The sequence below is a fragment of the Rhinoraja longicauda genome, chromosome 17, assembly GCF_053455715.1.
Source record: "Rhinoraja longicauda isolate Sanriku21f chromosome 17, sRhiLon1.1, whole genome shotgun sequence".
Lineage (NCBI taxonomy): Eukaryota > Metazoa > Chordata > Chondrichthyes > Rajiformes > Arhynchobatidae > Rhinoraja > Rhinoraja longicauda.
In genome coordinates, this window is record NC_135969.1 from 40,294,269 (window position 1) to 40,300,712 (window position 6,444).

At 46.3% G+C, this 6,444-nt stretch overlaps 1 protein-coding gene across 1 annotated transcript in view; it reads left to right on the forward strand.

Moving 5' to 3' along the window:
- adamts9 (ADAM metallopeptidase with thrombospondin type 1 motif, 9) overlaps positions 1-6,444 on the forward strand; it is a 205,378-nt gene that overhangs the window by 166,424 nt on the left and 32,510 nt on the right. The window lies entirely within an intron of this gene.

Consider the following 6,444-nt stretch of genomic DNA (forward strand, 5'->3'; position numbering starts at 1 on the left):
ACTTGAAAGAGAAATTACTTTTTCAGCTTTAAGAAATTTTCAACCTAACATTTCTGAATTTTATGGTCCCACAATAACATGATGCTGCTAAACTCCACCATTTATCAGTTTAATACAAATATATTTATTTTCAAGACTTCAAACTGGATAAATAAGTGGCATGATTCCTAAACAAAATCTTAAACTTTACAAATAAGTGGCATAACTCCAAAATAAAACTTCAAATTGTATAACTAAATGGCAAAATTAATTGTTTTGAAAACAAATAAATAAGTCAGACAGCTTTTAATAATTATAATATGTTATGAAGGGTTTTTGCTGATTGTTTTGTTCAATTGTTTCTTGTTAATTAACCGTAAGAAAAACGCAATTCAACTCAATGTGGTCACAGAACTATCTAAAGTTTGTGATGTGGTTGCAAGGTAAGTTTGTCTTTTTTTTTTAAAGAATAAGGTCTGGTTTCTCTCTCTGCCTCTTCTCGTTCCCAGCAGCTGGAATTAATTAAAGAGTTCTTCGTTATAAGTCAGGTTGTATCTATCACAAGGCCTAGTTAAAGAATCCCAGGCTGTGCGTAGATTCGTGCATGCACTAGTAACGCACAACATTGCACAGGCATATTTCCAACAAAAGTCTTAAAACAGCTACACTCTCAAATTAATCTGCTTTTTGCGGGAAATTTGTACTAATGCGCTGCAGATGTGTAGTAAGCTGCCTTCGGCATTCTTAGCTGGACTGCTGAATTAATGTACCATTTGTCTGAAGATATTATATTTGTAAGTATTACTAACTATAGAATGATTAAGTAAAAACACAAATGAAGTGCCCATTTCGTACGCTGCCAATTCCGACAGAGAATTAGAAACATATAAAATTCTTAAGGGGTTGGAGAGGCTAGATGCGGGAAGATTGTTCCCGATGTTGGGGAAGTCCAGAACTAGGGGTCACAGCTTAAGGATAAGGGGGAAGTCTTTTAGGACCGAGATGAGAAAACATTTCTTCACACAGAGAGTGGTGAGTCTGTGGAATTCTCTGCCACAGAAGGTAGTTGAGGCCAGTTCATTGGCTATATTTAAGAGGGAGTTAGATGTGGCCCTTGTGGCTAAAGGGATCAGGGGGTATGGAGAGAAGGCAGGTACAGGTTACTGAGCTGGATGATCAGCCATGATCATATTGAATGGCGGTGCAGGCTCGAAGGGCCGAATGGCCTACTCCTGCACCTATTTTCTATGTTTCTATGAAACAGAATGGGACCTAGCTTCACTTTATATGCCACTTCTTAAGAAGAAGGGTCTCGGCCCGAAACGTCACCCATTCCTTCTCTCCAGAGATGCTGCCTGACCCGCTGAGTTACTCCAGCATTTTGTGTCTACCTTCACTTATGCCCCAACTGAAGAATTCTCCTACAGATTCATTCTCGATCGGCAACAACTGATTTATGCGCACTTGCTTTAACAATTTTGGAAGGTCAGAGCACACTGACTTGAAATGTACTCCACCGTCTGCTTTTAATTTGACTATCCTTACCACTTCTTAAGAAGAATATCAATTGTTTTTTGTAAAGGAATAATGAAAATAATTCAAATCATAAAGATTGCTGAGATCTGTGGAATTCTCCGCCTCAGAAGGCAGTGGAGGCCAATTCTCTGGATGCTTTCAAGAGAGAGCTAGATAGAGATAGCGGAGTCAGGGGGTACGGGGAGAAGGCAGGAACGGGGTACTGATTGAGAATGATCAGCCATGATCACATTGAATGGTGGTGCTGGCTTGAAGGGCCGAGTGGCCTACTCCTGCACCTATTGCCTATTGTGTATTTTTTTCCCATCATGGTTATAACGAGTTCTACTTCCTAATGTGTTTTCATTTAGAGTCATAGAGTGATACAGTGTGGAGACAGGCCCTTCGGCCCAACTTGCCCACACCGACCAACGCATCCCAGCTACACTAGTCCCACCTGCCTGCATTTGGCCCATATCCCTCCGAACCTGTCGTATCCATGTACTTGTCTAACTGCTTCTTAAATGTTGGGATAGTCCCAGCCTCAACTACCTCTTCTGGCAGCTTGTTCCATACACCCACCACCCTTTGTGTTGAAAACCACCACCCTTTGTGTGAACAAACGCACTCACGGGTGCCGGCGTCCGATGAGCCTTTGGATGGGTTCCCCGTACCGCGGTTCAACGAGCCTCGGGCTGGTTCCCAGTCCTGCTGACCAACGGGTCTTCAAGTCTTCCAGGCAGCTCTTTAAGCACTGCATTAGTTTAGTTTAGTTTAGAGATGCAGCACGGAAACAGGACCTACATCCCACCGGGTCCGCGCCGACCAGAGATCCCCGCACGTTAACGCTATCCTACACACACTAGGGACAATTTTTACATTTATACCAAGCCGATTAACCAACAAACCCGTACGTCTTTGGAGTGTGGGAGGAAACCGGAGATCTCGGGGAAAACCCACGCAGGTCACGGGGAGAACGTACACATTCCGTACAGACAGCGCCCGTAGTCAGGATCGAACCCGGGTCTCCGGCGCTGCATTCGCTGTAAGGCAGTAACTCTACCACTGCGCCACCGTGCCGCCCACATGGTGGTCACCATTACTAATGGTGATGTGACTCACACTGTGGTATAAGGTAGAGAGCTGCAGGTTATTGAGCCAGAGCAGGGTGGTGTTGATTTGGAACACACTTGGAACTGATGGTGTTCGAATAATATTACTGCTCGTCTTATTCTAGGCCTTGGTGGGAACATTGCTGATTCAGTAATAATGTAGTAAAAAAGGAACTTCAAATGCTGGTTTACACCAAAGATGCTCCCAAGGTGCCAGAATAACTCAGCAGGTCAGGCAGCATCTCTGGGGAAATCTCTGAAGGATCCCAATCCAAAATGTCACCTATCCATGTTCTCCAGAGTTGCTGCCTGACCCACTGGGTTATTCCAACATTCTGTTCATAAGTCATAGGAGCAGAATTAAGTCATTCGGCCCATCGAGTCCACTCCGCCATTCAATCATGGCTGATCTATCTCTCCCCCACAACCCCATTCTCCTGCCTTCTCCCCAAAACCTTTGACACCTTTACTAATTGAGAATCTGTCCATTTCCACTTTAAAAATAACAGATTTTGGCCTCCACAGCCCGCTGTGGCACTGAATTTTGTCTATTCTTGCTGATTGCAGGGCACATTGTAGATTTAGTTTAGTTTAGTTTAGTTTAGAGATACAGCGTGGGAACAGGCCCTTCGGCCCACCGTGGGTCAGAGGGAGAACGTACAAACTCCGTACAGATAGCACCCTTAGTCAGGATCAAACCCGGGTCCCTGGTGCTGTGAGACAGCAACTCTACTGCTGCGCCCACCGTAATTTCTCACTCCCAAATAAGGGACAAAAGGTGACGTCACCGCCCCCGCGCCCCACATGACATCACCCAGACAACGGCCACGTGCTCCCGCTCCACCAATTGCGGCCGCCCGGGCCAGGGGGCGGGTTGCTACACAACCTCCGTTAGTTGGCGTCCGGGCCTTCGGGCCTAAACTGTCCGGGCCTACAACGGCCACCGGGCCTACAGTGCCCGGGCCTACAGTGCCTTGGCCTACAGTGTCCGGGCCTACAGTCTCCGGGCCTACAGTGCCCGGGCCTACAGTGCCCTGGCCTACAGTGCCCGGGCCTACAGTGTCCGGGCCTACAGTGTCCGGGACTACAGTGTCCGGGCCAACAGCGCCCCCCGGGCCTAATACGGGACAAGGGCAGTCCCGTACGGGACAAACCAATTCAGCCCAAAATACGGGATGTCCCGGCTAATAGATTTTTTTTTAGAGATACAGCGCAGAAACAGGTCCTACGGCCCACCGGGTCAGCGCTGCCCAGCGATCCCCGCACACTAACACTACCCTACACCCACTAGGGACAATTTTTACATTTGTCCAGCCAATTAACCTACATACCTGTACGTCTTTGGAGTGTGGGAGGAAACCGAAGATCTCGGAGAAAACCCACGCAGGTCAGGGGGAGAACGTACAAACTCCGTACAGACGACGCCCGTGGTCAGGATCGAACCTGAGTCTCCGGCGCTGCATTCGCTGTAAGGCAGCAACTCTACCGCTGCGCCACCGTGCCGTACGGGACAGTGGCAACCCAAGCCATCTTTAGAAGATGATACTAAGACCACAGTTTGTCAGTGATAAGGGGAATGACTATTTTTGATATCTCTTTCCTATCTGGGCAATTCGATCCACGATATATCCCTCTGTTTGACACTCTTTCTCCTCCTGACATCTGTATAAAGTGATTTCATCAAAATGACAAAGCTCATCCATTCCTCCCGGCTGAAAGCTCTCGCATGCCTGAATACTAGAATTGACCCGAAGTTCAGGGCTCAATTTTCTTCAAATCCTCTGCGTAATTTTGCTGATTTAAAAAAAAACATTCATGCACAATTGGTCTTCAACAAACAACCTTTCGTGACTTTTGTTCATTAGCACCAGCCCACGTTTCTCAGACCGACATGTGACACGGATTCAACGACGTATTAGCATTGCGCCAAATGTTCGTCTAACTTTTGTAAAGACTAAATAGATGTAACCAGAGAGACGATGAGCGTACGGATAGAATGCCCTCAAGTTGCTCACGGGTTGTGGGAGCTGCAATTATTCCAGATTACTATTGCTCGGATTTTATCTAAATTGAGTTTCTTTCATCATTGGGAATGCCACTAAAATAAGGAGCTTAACAGCACAGCATGCTCATTAACCACAGTTACACACGGGTGACTTACTGTTCGTGTGTTCGCGGTTTAACAACAAACTATTCTCTCCCTTACACATGAACTGTTATCAGGCAGCTGAACCATCCTCTCACCAACTCGAAGCTGTCCTGACATGCCCTCTACCCCATTGGAGACCCTCGGACCATTTTTAATCGGACTTTACCAGACGTTATCTTGTCCTAAACGTTATTCCCTTTATCCTGTATCTGTATACTGTGGACGGCTCGATTGCAATCATGTATTGTCTCCCCTCTGACTGGTTAGCACGCACCTAAACCTTTTCACTGTACCTCGCTCGGTACACGTGACAATAAACTAAACTAAACTTGACGAACTGTGTTGGATGTCAAAAACAGGTGAAATATTTTTCACCCATCATCTTTAGTCAGAGAGAGGGTGGCGAATCTGTGGAATTCTTCGCCACAGAAGGCTGTGGAGGCCAAGTCAGTGGATATTTTTAAGGCAGAGATAGATAGATTCTTGATTAGTACGGGTGTCAGAGGGTAGAAGGCAGGAGAATGGGTTTAGGAGCGAGAGATAGATTAGCCATGAGTGAATTGGGGAGTAGACGATGGGCTGAATGGCCTAATTCTGCTCCTATCACTTATGAAAATCATGCATTCCACCTGATAACATGAAATTTAAAATGAGACCTTTGAACACCTTGTCTCCCTCCCCCCTGACTCTCAGTCTGCAGAAGGGTCTTGACCCGAAACGTCACCCATTCCTTCTCTCCAGAGATGTTGCCTGTCCTGCTGAGTTACTCCAGCATTTTGTGTCTATCTTTGAATACATTTAACAGGGTCTGCCAGTTTGAAGATCTTCTTTTATATTTGTTATTAACACTCATTATTATCAGAATTAAAAGTTGGATAAGTAAATAAAGTGAGCATCATACGGGTGCCAGAGGTTATGGGGAGAAGGCAGGAGAATGGGGTTTGGAGGGAGAGATAGAACAGCCATGATTGAATGGCGGAGTAGACTTAATGGGCCGAATGGCCTAATTGTACTCCTATTACTTGACCTTATGATCAAGTGAAAGGACCCTTTAGCCCCAAGAAAGGTCCTTGCAAAGTTAAAAACATCAATCATCGTGATCGTATGGAATATTGAGGGAGAGAGGGACTGCAGAATAGCTAGTTCAGTTCAGTTTAGTTTATCATTGGCACGTGTACCAAGGTACAATGACAAATGCTTTTGTGTGTTATCCTGTCAACAGAAAGACTATATATGGTTACAATCAAGCTGTCCGCAGTGTACAGATACATGATAAAGGGTTTCACGTTTAGTGCAAGGTAAAGTCCAGTAAAGTCCGATTAAAGACACTCACAAAAAGCTGGAGTAACTCAGCGGGTCAGGCAGCATCTCTGGAGAAAAGCAATAGGTGACGTTTCGGTCGAGACCCTTCTTCAGACTGATAGTCCGATGGTCTCCAATGAGGTAGATGGTAGGTGAGGACCTTGTGTCGATGGTGTGCCTCTTTACTGCTGCGCCACTGTGCCACTGAGATGCAACTAGGGTTGCCAACTATCCCGTATTAGCCGGGACATCCCGTATTTTGGGCTAAATGGGTTTGTCTCGTATGGGACATCCTTGTCCCGTATTAGGCCCGGGGGGACGGGACGGGACGATGTAGGCCCAGATGCTGTAGGTCCGGACAGTGTAGGCCCGGGGGGGGCGCAGTAG